The sequence below is a fragment of the Lissotriton vulgaris genome, chromosome 8 (genome assembly GCF_964263255.1).
Source record: "Lissotriton vulgaris chromosome 8, aLisVul1.2, whole genome shotgun sequence".
Classification (NCBI taxonomy): Eukaryota; Metazoa; Chordata; class Amphibia; order Caudata; family Salamandridae; genus Lissotriton; species Lissotriton vulgaris.
In genome coordinates, this window is record NC_141696.1 from 1186498935 (window position 1) to 1186516707 (window position 17773).

Genomic DNA, 17773 nt, shown 5'->3' on the forward strand with positions numbered 1-17773 from the left:
TAAGGGTAGCGAGACCAAATCTCTAATAAACTTATTTTCGGCCACAGCTAAGGCTTTTGTATTTTCCGCCCCCCAAAGTTCTGAACCATAAACTGCCGCTGCTAATGCTTTCCCTTCATAAATTGCCAGGGTGGGGGCTATGGGTCTACTGAAAGATCGGCGCTGGTTCTTAAGAATTACTCCTGCAACCCTTTTGAGATTTAAAACCATTTTGGCGATATGGGCAGACCAGCTCAGGTTATTACAAAGTCTTACCCCAAGGTAATCAAATTCCTCTACCACCTCCAGCGGGGTGTCATTCAGCCTGAGGTTTACCTTCCTATGTTTCTTTTTATTAGTTAACACCATCAGCTTTGTTTTGGAAGTGTTTATTGACAACCCCCTGTCTGTACAGAAACTGCAAAAACGATCGAGTAGTTTTTGCAACCCCATTGGGGATTTTGACATGAGAAGAGTATCGTCGGCAAAGAGGAGAGTGGGTGTTTTCTCTCCTACAAGGACGGGGGCATCAGCAGGATCCTCCCTCAAATGGGCTACAACCCCATTAATAAAGAGGGAGAACAAGGTTGGGGCCATCACACACCCTTGCCTCACTCCCCTATTTACCGGGATCTTCTCTGTCAATTGGCCCTGGGATCCCCAACGGATCCTGGCATAATTCCCCTCATGGAGTTTAATAATGAATTGTAGAAGGTAACTAGGAAAACCCATATCAGATAGGACCGACCAGAGCTTATTCCGTGGAATCACATCAAATGCTGTCTTCAAGTCTATGAAAGCCAGGTATAGACTACCCTTAGTAATTAACACTGACTTCCAACAGACTGCACAGAATCTAAATACCTGGTCTATTGCACCTATATTGCTTCTAAACCCGGCCTGGAAGTGGGACAAAATACCCTTATCCACAAGCCATGCTTCTGTACGGTTTATGATCACCCTTCCAACCACCTTCTGAATAATGTCTATCAGACTTATCGGTCTGTAATTGGAAGGGTCGTCCCTATCGCCCTTTTTTTATAAATGGCTATTACCTCAGCCCCTTTCCAGGAGTCGGGAACAGGATGGCCAGCTTGTATCAAATTCATCAGACTTGATATGTATTTAGCCCACACGTTTGGTTCGTGCTTTAACAAGTCCCCTGGAAGACCATCTTGGCCTGGGGCCTTCCCGGGCAATAATTTAGAGATAGCATCTAGTACTTCTCTCTGGGAAAATGGATCTGTGTTGTAAATAAAATTCACACCAGGAGTTCTTTCGGGGATATTAGCTGATAATAGTATCAAGCTATCCACACTCTCCTCACAATAAAGTTTAAAAAAATGAGAATACTATTCCTGATCCGTAATATGATTTAAAATGATGGGACCTGCTCCCTTTCTATCTTGAGCGTTAATTAATTTCCAAAAGGCAACAGTATTTTTACCACGAGCTGCTTCTTTCAACTGTTGCCAATGCTCTTCCTCCCATTCCCTTTTAGCAGATTTTATACTGCACGCATAATTTTTCCTGGCTAACCTGACGGCCACAGAGTCCTTGCTACGTATTGCTTTAGTAATTGCATCCCTTTTACTTCTACAATTACTCGTATACCATGGGTTACTATTTGGTTTGGTACCGTTAGAGCGGGATTTTCCCGATTGCTTCTTACGAAAGTGGGCTCCCACTTTACCTATTAGATTGCTATAAGAGACCGACAAACTAGGCTCGGCTAGGTTAACTGGGACAGACTCTAAAGCTGTCAAACTACTAATTTCTTTAGATACTAAGTCATTGATATTTTGTAGCTTCCCCTCATCGCATTTGACCACATTCCATTTTAGCTTCCGATTATTATTTACAGGGAAAACTTCTTTAGTGATCATCTCTGTTTCCTGTCTGGGATTCCGGCCACTTACCCACTTAAGTTGCATACATAAGGGGTTGTGGTCGCTATAAGAAGACTCCCTAACCACCATATCGATTAAATCAGGCCAGGAGTATTCATCTAAAAGGATGTAGTCGATACGAGAGGGGCACCCCAACCTATTAAAAGTGAGAATAAGGATATATTGATGTTTTCTAGGCAGTCATACAAAATCTAAACAGGTGTTGTTAATTTAAGCATGTTTTAGAAGTTGAAATAAGATTTTTTTTATCTTATACAACCCTGATGAAGTGAAGATGTAGTCACAAAACACGAGTTGGCTGCAAGTGTACTGTGTAATGACCAGTGGCGTAACAAGGTCAGGTGGTACCTAGTGCGGAAAGTTTGTTGACATCCCCCCCCCATCCCTCCCCCCTGCCCACATTAAAATTATTAAAATAAGGAAAACAAAGATAGATACACGTATTTTTGCCATTTTGTCACCCCCCTCAGTGATGACACCCGGGCGGCCCACATGCACCGCACCCCTCTTCCTACGCCACTGGTAATGAAGCATCTGAAGAATGAAATAAAGCCAACCTTTTACATTCATATCAACGGTGCCTTCAAATGTGACTTTTAATTGGATAGGTTGTGTTACTAGATAATGTTAGATCGTGTGGTGCAGTTATGGACCTCTCTGCTGTTCTTTAATTTCTATATGACAAAGTTCAATAAAGAATGTTACAAAATGACTCTACCCCCAAGGAACAATTGAATATGGATTTTAGTCAATCGTACTGGAATGTGACTGAACTTTAGCACACGCATTTCTTATATTGAACTATATTCTAATGCATTTAAATACAGCTTACTGCCTCTGGTGAGGCCTTAAAGCCTTTTCGATAATGGCATGGTAACCCAGTCCCACAAGACAAATCTAGACATGCATTTCTCTCCATACTAAACTGACGTGACGTTTCTTTTACGTAAGGCACTCAGTCACTTATTTTGAGCATGCTGATAAAAATACTATAAATATAAAATATAAATGTATGGAGATCTTGGACTCATAACTTCACAAACTCACTGACTATAAACTAGATTCCTGTTTTAATTGTTTTATTTATGTTTATGTTGATGCAGTGCTCGAATGCAATTATAACCCTTGGTTGGGCTGTTAGAAAAATAAAATATGAAACCGGTTATCTGTCTGGCTCCAGAGAGAAAAGAAAAAGATGCCCCTGCACAAACTACTTTGAAGCTGGAGACAGACGGCTAACCGATCGATGTGTACACACCCATGAAACGTCTAGCCGGCCCCTGGGCGAGGATGTAGCACACAGCAGCAGGCCTGTGGTTTAGTGGGGAGGGCTGACAGCACAATATAGCAGTTAGTGCGATGAAGGAAGGCAGAACAGCAGCAGGTGACGGGGCAGTGAGGCATGGCGCCAACTGAAATGTTCAGAATGGGTTTACGAGCATGGGAGTGGACCACTACGGACTATGCCAATGGTCATATTCTGTTCCTTTCAAACTAATTCTACCCGAAAGAGCATGATTTAACTACGAATGTGAAATGCACATCTCATTCGCAAGATCCGCAACTTCTCCGCTGTAAAGTGAAACCTTCATAAAGTGTCTCCTAAGTAAACCAGAAACAAAGAGGCGGAACCGGAAGTGGAGTAAACGGCGTCACGCCTCGCTGCCTCAAATGACAGTTTCTTGTGGTGGTGGTGGCGCAGCTCAAGCCTGAAACAGCCGTGGTAAATCAGGGGCTCTGTGACTCATTTCATCTCGGCTGCGGCTGAGACCGGCCGTCTCTTCTCTGAGAGCATCTCTCCCGCCCAGGCTCGGCTTCACTGACTGTCAGCTTCGTGCCCGTCTTCTACATCCGGTAGAACAGTGGCGAGCAGACCGTTTCCTTTACTTCAGACGAGACCTCTCCGCTGCTCATAAAAATCTAAAATATTTCTGAGGCACCCTGTTGATTGTGGTAACCGTTAACAAGAAGTGGTAGCCTGGCCATTATTATTACCCTTGGAGTCCCAGTGTTTGCCCTTCCCTCACCAGGTGGCTGTTGGAGGGTCACTGTGAGCGCGGGAAGTCCCAAAAATCAAAAGTGCCTCAGGGCACAAACCAACAGCTAGAAGGCACAGACAGGGCCGGCTGCATTCCAATTGGCCTATGGTCCTTGCAGGGCCAGATTAAAACCCTGCATCTGACTCCAGTCCGCAGTAAGGAGCGGAGCCAATTTTACCCACACTGGAAATTAAAAGGAGGATCGGGGCGAATGTCGCATACACCTCTCGCAAGGCAGTTGGTAAGGTCCCAAATATGACCAGATGATTTGTATGATACATCCACACATGCCTAAACCATGCATGACTAAACAACACGATCTGGACCATGACCGTGTCTTTACCACACATGCCCTTTGTTGTAATGGCATGATTGCTCAAGGGATATGCATAGTAAATTGAACACCTCTGCCCTGCACCCTAACAGCGATACCCCTGCCCTGCAATCCACCCTGTGACAGCCCTTAAAACTACCCCAGCTCCTCACCCTGAGCTGTAGCACTTGGCCCCTACCCAAACTACAACCCGACCCCAGCCTCCTGCCCTAACCCCTAAAACCAAACCCCATACCATAAAACTGCCCTTTCCCTCCCCCACCATGAGACCTATAACCCTGCCCTCTGCCAAAAAACTACCTGACCCCAGCCCCCTGCCTTAAAACTGACCCAACCCCTGAAATGAGCACTAAAACCCGGCTCCAGCCCTCAAAACTATCTAAACCACCCTTCCCTTAACCCTAAAACCATGCCCCTGCCAACACATTACCTTGACTCCCTCCTTCCCTGAGCGCTAAAACCAACAGCCCTAAAAACGACCCCCCCCCCCCAACTGGCTCCAGCTCCACTTACCAGGCCGTGTCCCAGAGCTTCCTCTCCAGATCCTTCCTGTTCCTCTCCCCGTCCACCGCACGTCTAGACCACTGACTGCCTTAACTATGCATATGCGAGTTAAGGCCGATGAATGGTTAAGACAGATGCATTGTTTTAGACAAGCATTGTTCCCCTTGCGTGGAGACAGTACTTGTGGCTCAGCCCACGTTATAAAGGCCATTTTCTGACCAGGTGGATGTTGTCCATTACTGGCGAGCCTTGGGATGCCAAACAGCAGAATGTGGGCCAGGGGTGGCCACTGAGTGGACACGGCAGGGCCGGCTCTAGGCATGTGCAAGCTGTGCACCTGCACAGGGCCACCAAACCCCAGGGGCCACCACGCCAAAATATATCCTTAATATATTAATCCTCTGAGGATGGATACATATTTGCGTGGTGGCCCCTGGCAGGGATTTGGCGGCCTTCGGCTCTGTTCCACTTCTAAACTCCCTGACCCCCTCCCCTCTTTACTGGCCTGCGCGCTCCGCCCCGCCCGGACCCCCTCTTCCGGGCCCCCTACCTACGCTCCCTGCCCAGGGCCACCATGAGCCTAGAGCCGACCCTGGACACGGCACGCGCGGCCCAAAAGTGCAGTGACAGCTGGCAGAGGGCACTTGTACTGGTATCAAGTTGAGCCAAAAATACCACAGGTCACCCCCGCCAAAGAAGCAAAATTATGTACAAACTGATTCAATGGCATCACTGCTTTTGCTAATGCTCATTTAAACAGATGATATGAGTTATGATTTGTTGTCTGACGATAACCCACATGCAAGTGTGTTAAAAGTGACAAACAATTATACAGCGCCTTTCTAACTACAGCTGAGCTCCTTCTCTAAGTCAGTTATCATTGAGGAGGGAAGAGTGGCTCCGGTGCCTGGGTTAAGCTCGAGTGACCTGGCAAGAATGTGAAGTTAAGTGGCAACTTCACATGAAAACAAGCTAATTTGAAACAGTTTAATTTCAGTAGTGAAAGTAGTGGTTTTCGAGAAATGAAAGGTATTCTGTGGCTGCTTCAATATAGAGCAGTTAACACTTTAAAGATTTTAAATCAGTATATTACACAAAATGATGGGCAGCGCTCTTAATTTGGCAGGTCGCCGTGCTGGCATACAAAGCTTTTGGGCTGACCAGGTCCCCCTGCAGGGTGGTGCTCTCTGTACCGTGGCAGTGTTACACTTATGCTTCATAATATTGTAATAATTTGGGATCTTCGGATGGAATACAGTGACCTTTTGAAGTGCAAAACTATAACGAGGCACTAGAGTATTGGACTCTGATTTGAGAGTCTTAGATTACGTTTAGTTTTTGACACAATGACTATAACTGCAATGTGGGTGACTCAAAGTTTCACCATGGGGCCACTGAGACTGGCAATGAGTGATTACTGAACTTCAATAAACTAAATACATCCACTGTGTAAGACATATACATCTTTTGTATGGTTTCCACACACATTTCGCCCTACCTTTTGCTGAATTTAGAACGCTGTGCTCTTACTTCCTGTTACCAGGAGTAAAGTGCCTGTGTGTCCCCCTTTATATATGTTGAAACAGGCTTGACCCTCCTAGTTGGCATATTTAACTTTGCTTTAAGGCCATGATATGTGGTGCAGATAGACATCCGTGGCATGGAAGATTAAATGCCACTTGTGGACTGCAGCATTGATTTGCCATCCACTACAGTAACAGCGAAAACATGGTTGTAGACCTACCCTGTGTAGCCTGAAAACAGCATCCTAAAACCTGCTATAAAGACCTGTTAAAATAACCCTGGTTGAAAGCTGGAAAACCCTGCTTTTAAATACTTATCATCACCCTTAAGTACACCTTATCGCTCACAAGGTAGGATGCTGGATATTTAAAAGTGGAACATGTGCAAAATTAAAATAGACCTTTTCCTCCACAGACTTGGCTCAAAATGCTATTTAGCAGGGCTGTAGCTAAATCCTAGAAAATGTCAAAATAGATTATAAACTTAAATCTGTAACATTTGACATTAAAAGTTCAATTAATTGGTGAAGGTAGATTCTTAATAAATATTTAAGAAAAGTAACTTTTAGAAATATACTTTCTCATTGACTGAATCTCCAGGGATGCTAAATTGCATTAGCCCTCCAGCAGCTGCCCAGTGTCAGAACCTGTCCCAGGTTAAAACCCGTTGGTGGTTCAGTTAATGTTACCTTCTTGCAAGCACCCCGTTACGCTAATAGCAAAGTGCAGTACAAGCTTAGGAGGCCCTAGAGGAATTCGAAGATGGCCTCTAATAAAAGATATTCAGGTAAGGGGTCTATGGTTTTGACACAGGTGGCACCATCAGAATGACCAGCAGCGTCCCCTTTGGAATTTCGCACTTCACCTGAGATTCCAGAGGATCAGGACGCATTGACAGTTCGGCGCACAAGTTTAGTCAGGGTAGTTGCAACGTAGTTGTTGTTGTCTAGTTTTGCCGCCCCGTTAAGAAATTGCATATCTGTGAGTTCCGGAGCAGTCATCTAAGTTCAAGTAAGGTTGTACAAGTGTTTTGACTCGAGTGAAATCTGCGCATTACTCAGTTACAGACCGTTTTGGTTCCGCGAAGGTCTTAGAGCAGTTTGTATTTTTCTTTCTCGATTAAACACCGGGAAGTAACATGTGTTTATACATGCGCGTAGAGCAGTGTCTTGATATGCCGTTGCGCAACGCTATAACTTCAATCTGAGGTTGCGCATGCTTATTGAGCCGGTTGTGTGGAGCGCTTCAGAACAGCTTAACGGTTAAGAGTCTAAGTAGTGGTTATTGTTGAGAGTAAGTTTATTTTCCAAGAAGTACTTAGTACGGGTTCTGCATACAGAGAAAAAAATGTGGAAAATAAGCATTTACCAAGAGTTAAAAGCTAATACTTACCCATGGTGAATGAAATAAATCCTGAAGTAAATTCTTTGGCAGCTGGTTCTGCAAAAGAAAGCAATACGAATATAAGATAAGAATTCAAAAAATGTTATACTTACCAGGTCTTACACAATAATTTGAGACAAAAAGGAACAGATAAGTTAAGGAATAGCAGAAAGAAAGTAAATAGCAAAAATACTAAGTGATGAAAAAGAAGTAATGTAATTGTTAAAATTGCAGATTCCAAATATATAGATATAACAAAAAAAGAGCGTGAATACTACTAAGCACGTATCATCAACATAAGAAGAGAGGAAAGAGCCAAGTAAAAATTACGTATGTAATAATACAAGTAAATCAAGGAAGTAATTAATAATAGAGTTATGTCTTGCCCCAGAGCTGATAGACGAAGCAGGTTTGAAAATCACAGATCCCCCAAAAATTACTTGTGCATTTGCTGCACACTATAGCACGGTATATAAATCAAGCACAACCTTACTCAAGGAGGATTCCCTAGATCTACTTCAAGATATCTGCCTCCCGCTCTCTCTGAGGAGGATACGAGATTTCTGGAGAGCAATGTCACCAATGATGAAATAGCTCAGGCGATCAGGAGCCTTAAGTCAGGAAGGCCCTTGGCCCGAACGGTCTACCGATTGAATTGTATAAACTGCACCCAGATAAAATAGCCCAGCATTTAAGAGCTATGTTTGAAGAGAGTAGGAGGGTGGGGTCGCTCCCGCCAGACCAGCGGCTCGCGTAGTTGGTTGTGATCCACAAAGAGGGTATACCTAGAAACAAATGTTCCTCCTATATATAAACACATTTCCCTGCTTAATGCCGAACCTAAAATATTGGCCAAGTACTTTGCTACCCGACTGACTCGGGTGATTAGCAGTCTGGTGCACCCCGATCAATCAGGCTTTATGCCCCACCGAAATATGGCTCTCAATCTATGTAGAGTACATGGAGTGCTGGGCAGGGTGGACACCATCCAGGAGGCTGCCGTGATTGTTTCCCTAGACGACACTGTAGCGTTTGACACCATTGAATGGCCGTATGGGGTTTGAGCCTGTTTTCACAGCATGGGTTAGACTCCTCTACTCAGGGCCCCTGGTGCAGGTAGTGGTCAACAACAAACTATCAGACACTTCCGAACTGAGTTGTGGTACTCGCCAGGGGTGTCCGCTGTCGCACCATTTTTGCCCTTTCCCTGGAGCCACTGCCAGCATGGATCAGAAGGGACCCAGTGATACCTGGCCTACGGTGGTCGGCGGATTGGGAAGACCGCATCTCGCTATAAGCAGATGATGTTCTCCTCTACCTAGTCACCCCCAAAATGTCACTTAAGTGCGTACTAGACATCTTCACAACCTTTGGTAGATTCTCTGGCTATTCAATTAACGGAGTAAGTGTCTCATGTATGTCCTTAGCGGAGACCCTCCCTCCATACCCAGGGACTGCCCTATACAAACTGTTAGGGATGACTTTCGCTACCTTGGGATTTTTGTCACTAGGGACTCCAAGCTCCGTTTTGAGAGAAATCTGCTCCCACCCTTGCTGAGACTGAGGCATGATATCGCCAGTTGGAAGGCACTCCCACTCTCATTGCTGGGCAGGGCAGGCCTATTTAAAATATTGTCATTATCCAGTTTCCTCTACGCCTTGCAAAACTCTGGTCCCTGCGAGATACCTTAGGGAAATCGAGGTCTTGCAGAGGGAGTTGCTGTGGGGTGGGAGGCCCCGGATAGCTCTAAATAAACTGGTCTTAAACTGGTATGATGGAGGAATAAGTCTCCCTGACGTCAGGAAATATTATTGGGCTTCCCACCTCGCCGCTATCAATCACAGCACCGTTCGTAGCCCGGATGATCCAGGGTATACCATGGATAGATGGCTGCTGCCTGGCGGGGTCTATAACAGGGCCCTGTACTCGAACCATAGGAAATTCTTCTAAACCGGTCCGACCAAACACGCTGTCCAGGCCTGAATTGCAGCAAATAAAAGCTTGGGATTGGACCGGAAACTCACATTGGCAACGCCCTTGTGGGACTCGAAACAACTGGGCAATCTTCAGTCCTCGAAGACTTCATTGGAATCTCCCGGATTGGAGACCTCTGGGTGAAGGCAAGGTGCTCACCTTTGATACCATGCGGCAGGAGTACGAGATAACTGACTCAGAGTATTTTCGATACCTGCAGGTCCTCCATGCACTTGTAATGAACCTGAAGAGGTGCTCATCCCCCCCAAGTCTTCACCGCTAGAACACAGATTGCTTGATGGATACCTCCCACAGAAAGCAATCTCCCTAACTTATAAAAAATTGATCAATAACACCCGGATCCCCTCGAACGTTTGCGGGAGTGTTGGGAAAGAGATGGCCTAGTGCTTGATGATGAGGAGTGGCGGGAGGCGGTAGCCTAATCTCGGGAAGTGGCGATTTCCGCTCGGCTACGACTTGTTCAACTAGAAATCTGTACTCAGGATATATGTCACTGGGCCCCAATTGGTTCATATGGGGAGTGGGGGATTGTAGAAGTCACTGTGGTCAATTGGGCACATTCCTGCATATAATTTGGGAGTATGAGCTTATGCAACTGTACTGACAAGGGATACACAAGGTCATGCGGGAAGTACTAAAGAAGGATATACGCCCGGAGGCCAACAGGTGTCTTCTTAATGTCTGGGAACCTACCGATTTGAATCGTATGGATCAACTCTGGGCTACTTTGGGCCTGATGTTGGCGAAACGTAACATTGCTCAAATGTGGGGAGCCAGAACATCACTGACTCTGGCAGCATGGAAAAATAATTTAGACTGGTGCATGTTCAGGGAAAAAACTGTCTACATTGCACAGGGATGTCCCAAAAAGTGGTCCTCTGTATGGTGTAAGTGGAATGTCTACTGGGGAAATATATGTACTGCCCCAAATGCCCCCTCGGAAGATGAGTCTCTTTCTTCCTGACACCCTTTCATGTTGTTCGTTGTCCGTCCCAGATATTTGTGTCGCTAAAACGTGCACGCCAATCTCGAACCAATACCTCATTAGTGTAAACTGAATTGCCAAACTGTTCATGTTTAATAAAAAGAAATAAAAAAATATATAATAATAGAGTTATGTGAGTGAATGTTATAAATGTTATGCATATATATATGTGTTGCAGTAATCACTAAGCACAACACTCGGAAGACTTGAATCAACAGAGGAGTGTGTCAAGAAGGAGAAGGAAGACCTGGTGGAGACTTGGCAGTCTCTTCTCTGTCCACAACCCCTATCCCCCCTTAGGGTTTTCCTGGTGAGCAAGTTACATTTTGCCGTCCGAGAAGTCTGAGAGGGGCATAGGGACCTGACGTTATTCTACTCCCTTGCATGTGGGTCGAAAGGCTCTACTGACAAAGTGATGTTTCCAACTAGAACTTGCATCTGGGTAGAATGGCAGAGGGTCTGGATTTAAAAAGATTATGTGAAATCCTAGAAGGAATCCAGAAGGAGTTAATAGCTGTAAGAGATGAGAATAGAGGTTTGAGACAAGACATGTTTATAGCCAGAAGAGAATCCACAGATTTGGCAGTAAAATTAAATGATGTAGCTCCCGGTCCTAGTTACAAGCTGGCCACTTCACCGGGGGACTTTTTCAGTAACGATTCAGATTCAGGCCCCCAACCTAAGTCAGAAACCCAGGTTATACACTTGTTATCACCAGTTATTCCACTAGCTCCCCCAAAGTGTTTTACAGGTGACCCCCAAAAGCCTCAAATCTTCTTAAAACAATGCACTTTACATTCATGTGTCCGCCAGCAGTTTTCCCGGATGCACAGTCGCGAGTGGCCGTCATGCTGTCTTATCTCAGTGTAGACGCTGCGTCGTGGTCAATGCCACTGGTATCCAGAAATGACCCCATCTTATATGACTTAGAGGAGTTTAAAAAAGAATTTCTTCGAATTTTTGATCGGAGAAGGGCGTCCCAGGTAACAGATAATGAGCTCTTGGAACTACTGCAAGATAATCGAGAGTTAATAGCCTACTTAGCTCAATTCAACAAACTGATTGTCGAGACTGATTGGCCGAAAAGCAAAAGGGCAGAAGTGTTCTATAGAGAGTTGAAAGATGAGTTGAAGGATGGTCTTACACCAGTGCCTAATAGACCTACGGAAATATCGTCTGTGATTGACCTCATATTAGAAATAGACTTTCAGCAAAATGAACAGAAGGGAGAAAAGAGAAGAGATTTTCATTCAAGTATTCCACGTTTCGACCAAATTAAATCAGAAGGTTCAAGAGTTGGTGAGGGACAGCATGGAGTAGAACCGAGGCAAATTGGAACCATTCATGGACCAATTTACTAAAGAAGAAAAAGAGAAAGAAGGCAGAACAATGTATGTCTTTATTGTGGCAACAGTGGGCATCTTGTTCGAAATTGCCAGCGAAAACAAAAACAACCTGTGAAGGAAAACTCGCAGCACCACCAGTGAGTGGAGTTGAACAGGTGGGTGCAAATAAAAATTTGATTCCACAAGACCATCTTTTGGCTAATACACTACAAGCTTCATCTCCGCATCTGGTGATGTCCATGTCCCTCAAGTTCCGGGATCAACATTTGAAGAATGTTTCCGTGATGGTGGATTTGGGAGCAACAGAGAATATTTCCGACCAGAAGTTCGCAGATAGAGTTGGATTATGGTTTGTAAAAAAGGAAAAAAGTGAGGCAGTTTGGGCAGTGGATTGCACAAACCTATCATCAGGGCCAATAACCTGTCACACGGAGCCAGTGAAAATGGAAACTACAGAAGGGCATGGCGAAATGTTGCAATTCAATTTGATTGATGCTCCCCAGTTCCAGTTAATTTTGGGGTTACCCTGGCTTACAAAACATAATCCCACGATTGATTGGAGTGCACGATCAATTGTTTTAGATCCCACCTTTTGCAGAGAGAACTGTTATCGTCATGGAGAATGAAGAGCACAACAATCTGCGGCTAAACAACTGTGTGAAGCCACAGTTTGTGTGATTCACACCATGGAAATACTACACAAATATGCTGAATATGAGGATGTCTTCAGCAAGAGTGAGGCGGTAAAATTACCTCCTCATAGACCTTTTGATTGTAAAATTAAATTAGAGCCAGGAGAGAATTTGCCATGCAGCAGGATATACGCATTGACCGAAGAGGAGAACTTGCATTTGAAGGATTACATAGAAAAATACTTAGAAAATGGATTCATACGCCCCACTCAATCACCAGTTTCCTCCCTGCTTTTCTTTATACCAAAGAAGGAAGGCGAGTTAATAACTGGCATCGAGAACAGAGTGATCAGTTGGATTACAGAGAAGAACAGATATCCGTTGCCGTTAATCTCTGTGTTATTAGATCAGGTTAAGGAATCGAAAGTATACACCAAGTTAAATTTGAGAGGGGCTTACCACCTTATACAAATTAGAGAAGGAGATGAATGGCAAACGGCCTTCAGGAATAAGTACGGGCTTTTCGAATATCAGTTTATGCCCTACAGTTTGTGCAATGCTCCAACAACATTTCAGCACTTTATAAACAATGTGCTACAAGATTTCATTGACCAGTGTGCCATCGTTTATATAGATGACATCTTAATTTACTCAAATTCTGAAGAAGAACACGAACGACAAGTGAAGGGAGTTTTACAGAAATTAAGAGAGAACAGCTTGTTTGTAAAACTGGAAAAGTGTGCCTTCAGTTTTTCATCGGTGGAATTTCTAGGATTTGTGTTGTCTTCTACAGGCATATATATGGATCAACAAACAGTCAAGGCCAAAACTGAATGGAAGTCCCCAAGGTCCGTAAAAGAAGTTCAAAGTTTCATAGGATTTGCGGACTTCTATAGAAGATTTATTCAAGACTTTTCTAAGAAATTGATTCCCCTTACTCGACTTCTCAGGAAAGGAAGCCCCTTTGAATGGTCGGAGAGTTCTGAAGAAGCCTTTGTCACCCTAAAAATAGATTTTACTACAGCTCCAGTGCGTCTCCATGCAGATCCAATGGAGCGATACTTTGTAAAAACAGATGCCTCAAATTCAGCCTTAATAGCAGTGTTGTCTCAAAGGCACAAGAGAACTGGGCAACTGCATCCAGTAGCATTTCGATCAAGGAAGATGTCTCCTGCTGAGATAAATTATACAATCACAGAAATAGAGGTATTGGTGATCAAGGATGCTTTTAAAGAATGGAGGCATTACTAACTATGGGCCGAAAATTTGTTCCGCTCGTGGAATTTGCGGATTTTCCGCAATTTCGCAATCCGCAAATCTCGCGAAATTGCGGATAAATCCGCGAGCGGGACAAATTTTTTCCCGGAAGCACTTACCGGGTTACAGCAGGTGCCCAAGTTGAAGCTAATTTCTTTGTAACCATTTACAAAATTGTTACAAAGAAATTAACTTCAACTTGGGCACCTGCTGTAACGCTGTAAGTGCTTCATGAGCGGCGCCTCGTTTCCTACTTGCAACTATTCTCTGACCCTGCTCTGACCCTCGATGCAGGATCAGAGAATAGTTACAAGTATGGCACGAGGCACCTGTTACAAAAATTAAACCTTAACAGGAAGCACTTACAGATAAATAAAGCAGGTGCCTGAGTTGAAGCTCAAATTCAGTAACTTTTTAATCAGCCCAAAACATTTGTGAGCACGGTTGAAGCTGGGCAAGTGTGCTTTAACCCCATATATTAATAATAATTAACAAATGGGGTTTTGGCTAAAGCACAGTAAGGCTGTGCCAATAACGTATTGAACAAAAGGATTGCCAGTACTGTGCAGTGGTTTAAACGTTTGAAAATGTAATCAATGGCTTGGCACCTGGTCCACATGTCTGTTGTCAGATGTATAGTGTGAACAGCACTCTTCTGCAAAGCTGCCCCAATCACCTCCAGCCAGGGCCGTTTCTAGGTGTTTTGCCGCCCTAGGCAAGAATTGAAAAATGCCTCCCTCTCCCTTTTACTACCATCACTCTCTTCCACTGTCATCCAGGCTAGAAGACATGTGGCCTGCAGAGCACTACAATGAGTAAGAAATTAGACAAACAAGGTGCCTCAATGGGCTAATACAAAAACAATTGTTTGTCGCTCTCTCACTAACACCATTTGATCTTGGTCAGACCTAACCAGGCTCACTCTATAGCAGAGAATTAAAGAAAAATCCAAAAAGCCTCATCAGCAGTTGCAAACAATATACCAGTACACTTCAGTCATGATAGTGGTCATCAACTGCCATAACTAAAGCCAGCTTGGCCTTTGTAATTTACCTTACACAGTTACTCTAGCAATTTCAAGATCTTTTTTTTACTGTTGTTACACAGCTAATATAGTTACATCGTTTGTGTTGTCATACAGTGTGGTGTGCGCTCTAGTCTATGAGCGTGTACGCGATGACGCGTCACGCCATAGACTGGAGCGGTAGGCGCGCGCATGCGCAGAAGACGAAAGGCAGAAGGCGCGAAAGGGAAAACCGGCAGTTGGCGACCGGAGCATGAGCTGTTAGACGCTCGGCGCCCTTAGCTCATCATATGTTGTTAAAGTACAATAAACGAGTACTTCACCATCCAGTGGCTCAGTTGTGAGTGTGTGGGGAGAGGAAGCAACATTACATTGGCGACGAGGCTGGGATCCGAACACCACCAAGCACAGAGGACAGGAGCAAGCACCCTCCCACAGCTCCACACCAGCCAGCAAGGCAGGACAGCGACAAGGAAGAGCAAAGGGCGTGGCAGCAGCGCAGCAGCACGAAACAAGCCAGAACAACAACCTTACAATTCAGGTTAGTGCTGCCCAAGAAACAAGGAGCCTACAGCCAGCACCCTGGCAACCAAGGGCACCACCCCCAAGCTAGAGGACGGGGGGCAGACTGATCAAACCACGCAGGTGGCAAGGGACAATACCCCAGGGAGTCCCAGGGGCCAAGGCGACACGGCAGGGAGTGCAGGAGCATCCGGTGAGCCTGCCCAACATAGAGCCCAGGAGGGAGAACCCAGAGGCGAAGCAAGAATGGCAAACCAAGCTTCAGCCCTAATGGCACCTGTCCCATTCCTGCCCAGACCGGGAGAACCGCAGTTAAAATGGGAGGATTGGAAGGAATACTTTCAGAATTACATTGAGGCTCTGGAAGACGAAAGCGAGGGGGAATACACCCCAGCAAGAAAAAAGAGACTGTTGCTCCACAATTTGGGCCCGGAAGGTGTGAGGGTGTTCAAGAACCTGGTACCCAAGGAGAGGGATGCAACGGAGACAGATGTCTTCAAGAATGCACTGGATGACTTGGACAGCCATTACCGCCCAGCAGTTTGCGTCTCCATAGACCGCTATAATTTTCAACAGAGAAGGCAAGAGGCGGGTGAATCCATCGACGACTATGTGGCGGCGCTCCGACGCCTGGCCATCACGTGTCAGTATGGTGTTCTCCAGGATGAATACATAAAAGACCAGATCGTGATGCATACCACCAGCAGAACTGTCCAAGACAAACTATGGGCGCAGAACGAGACGTCCCTCAAGGAAGTGGTGGCGATGGTCAAGAAGGCAGAAATGTCAAAACGAGGCGCTGATGCGGCTAAAAGGGAAAGTGTGCCGAGGCAGATGATCAACAAAATTGATGAGGCACCACAGTCCAGCAAGCCCAAAGGCATGTATGGAGACCAGAGGAAGGACACAAGATGGTCGGGAAAACAAGCGGCCCGCCCCAGCCCCGGCAGTAAGTTTGCGTGTTACAGATGCGGCAGCACGGCGCACGCGGCCCAGGACAAACGATGTCCCGCGTTCCGCGCCAGGTGCTCGTTCTGTGGGTTGACCGGCCATTTTGAAAAGGTGTGTCGGAAGAAGGGGATGAAGTCCACCGTCAAGTGCGTCGAAGCAGCCACCGCAGACATGAGCGAAGAGGAAGACCTAGACGAAGGTGATTTGGTGCTGTGCATTGAGGACCAGGTGCTGGAGGTGGCGGGAAAGCGAAGAGATAAGCCCCGCACGGACATGCTCATAGGAGGAGTGAAGGTACACGTGGCCGTCGATTCGGGATCCCCCTGGACCATCGTACAAAGGTCTATATGGGAAGAAGACTTTGCACCAGTTGTGGGGCCAGACCTATGGCCTCCGGACATCAAGCCCATCTCGTATACAGAGAATGCCATCCCCCTGATGGGGTGCCGAGACTTTGCGTTCGAATTCAGAGGGAGGTCGGCCACGTGCACCCTGAACGTGGCAGAGAAGGGCCCGTCGGTTCTAGGATGGAGAGACGCTGGGGACCTCGGTATCATACTCAACCCAGGCGGGAAAGAACAGATACTATTGACGGATGAGTGGCCCCTCAACAAAGATGAAGACTGGAAATCGGCATACCCCAAGGTCTTTGAGGGCACAGTGGGCAAACTGGACAAGTTCGTACACAAAATGGTCCTCAAGGAGGGTGCAGTACCAGTGGTACACAAGGTCCGGAACATACCCATATCCACGAGCGGAGCGGTACAACAGGAACTGCTGAGGTTGGAGGAGCAAGGCATCATAGAGCCGGTGGACAGTGCGGAGTGGCTATCGCCCTTGGTGGTGGTCAAGAAACCAAATGGAAAAGTCCGTCTCTGTGTGGACCTTCGTGAGCTCAACAAAAAACTCATCGTGGAGAGATTTCCACTTCCCAGAATCGAGGAGATGCTGGCGAGAACAAAAGGTGTCACCCACTTCTCCACCATAGATCTTACGTCAGCGTACTACCAGATAGAGCTGCATCCCTCGAGTAGGAAGTACACATCCTTCATTACGCCCTTTGGGTGCTACCAATTCAGGAGGATGCCCTTTGGTTTAGCATCCGCTGCGGCCGTATTCCAGAAGCTGATGCATAGGCTGTTCAAGGACATCTCGGGGGTGCAGTATTTTCAAGATGACATCCTAGTGATGGGCTCCACCAAGGGAGATCACGACAAGAAGCTGCATAGAGTCCTAGGAGTGCTGCAAGGCAAGGGTTTAACGGCGGAATGGAGTAAATGTAGAATTGGGACTCAATCAGTGACATACTTAGGACACGAAATGGGGACACATGGCATCTCACCGAAGGAACAGAATGTGAAAGCAATCAGGAATGCCAAAGCCCCATG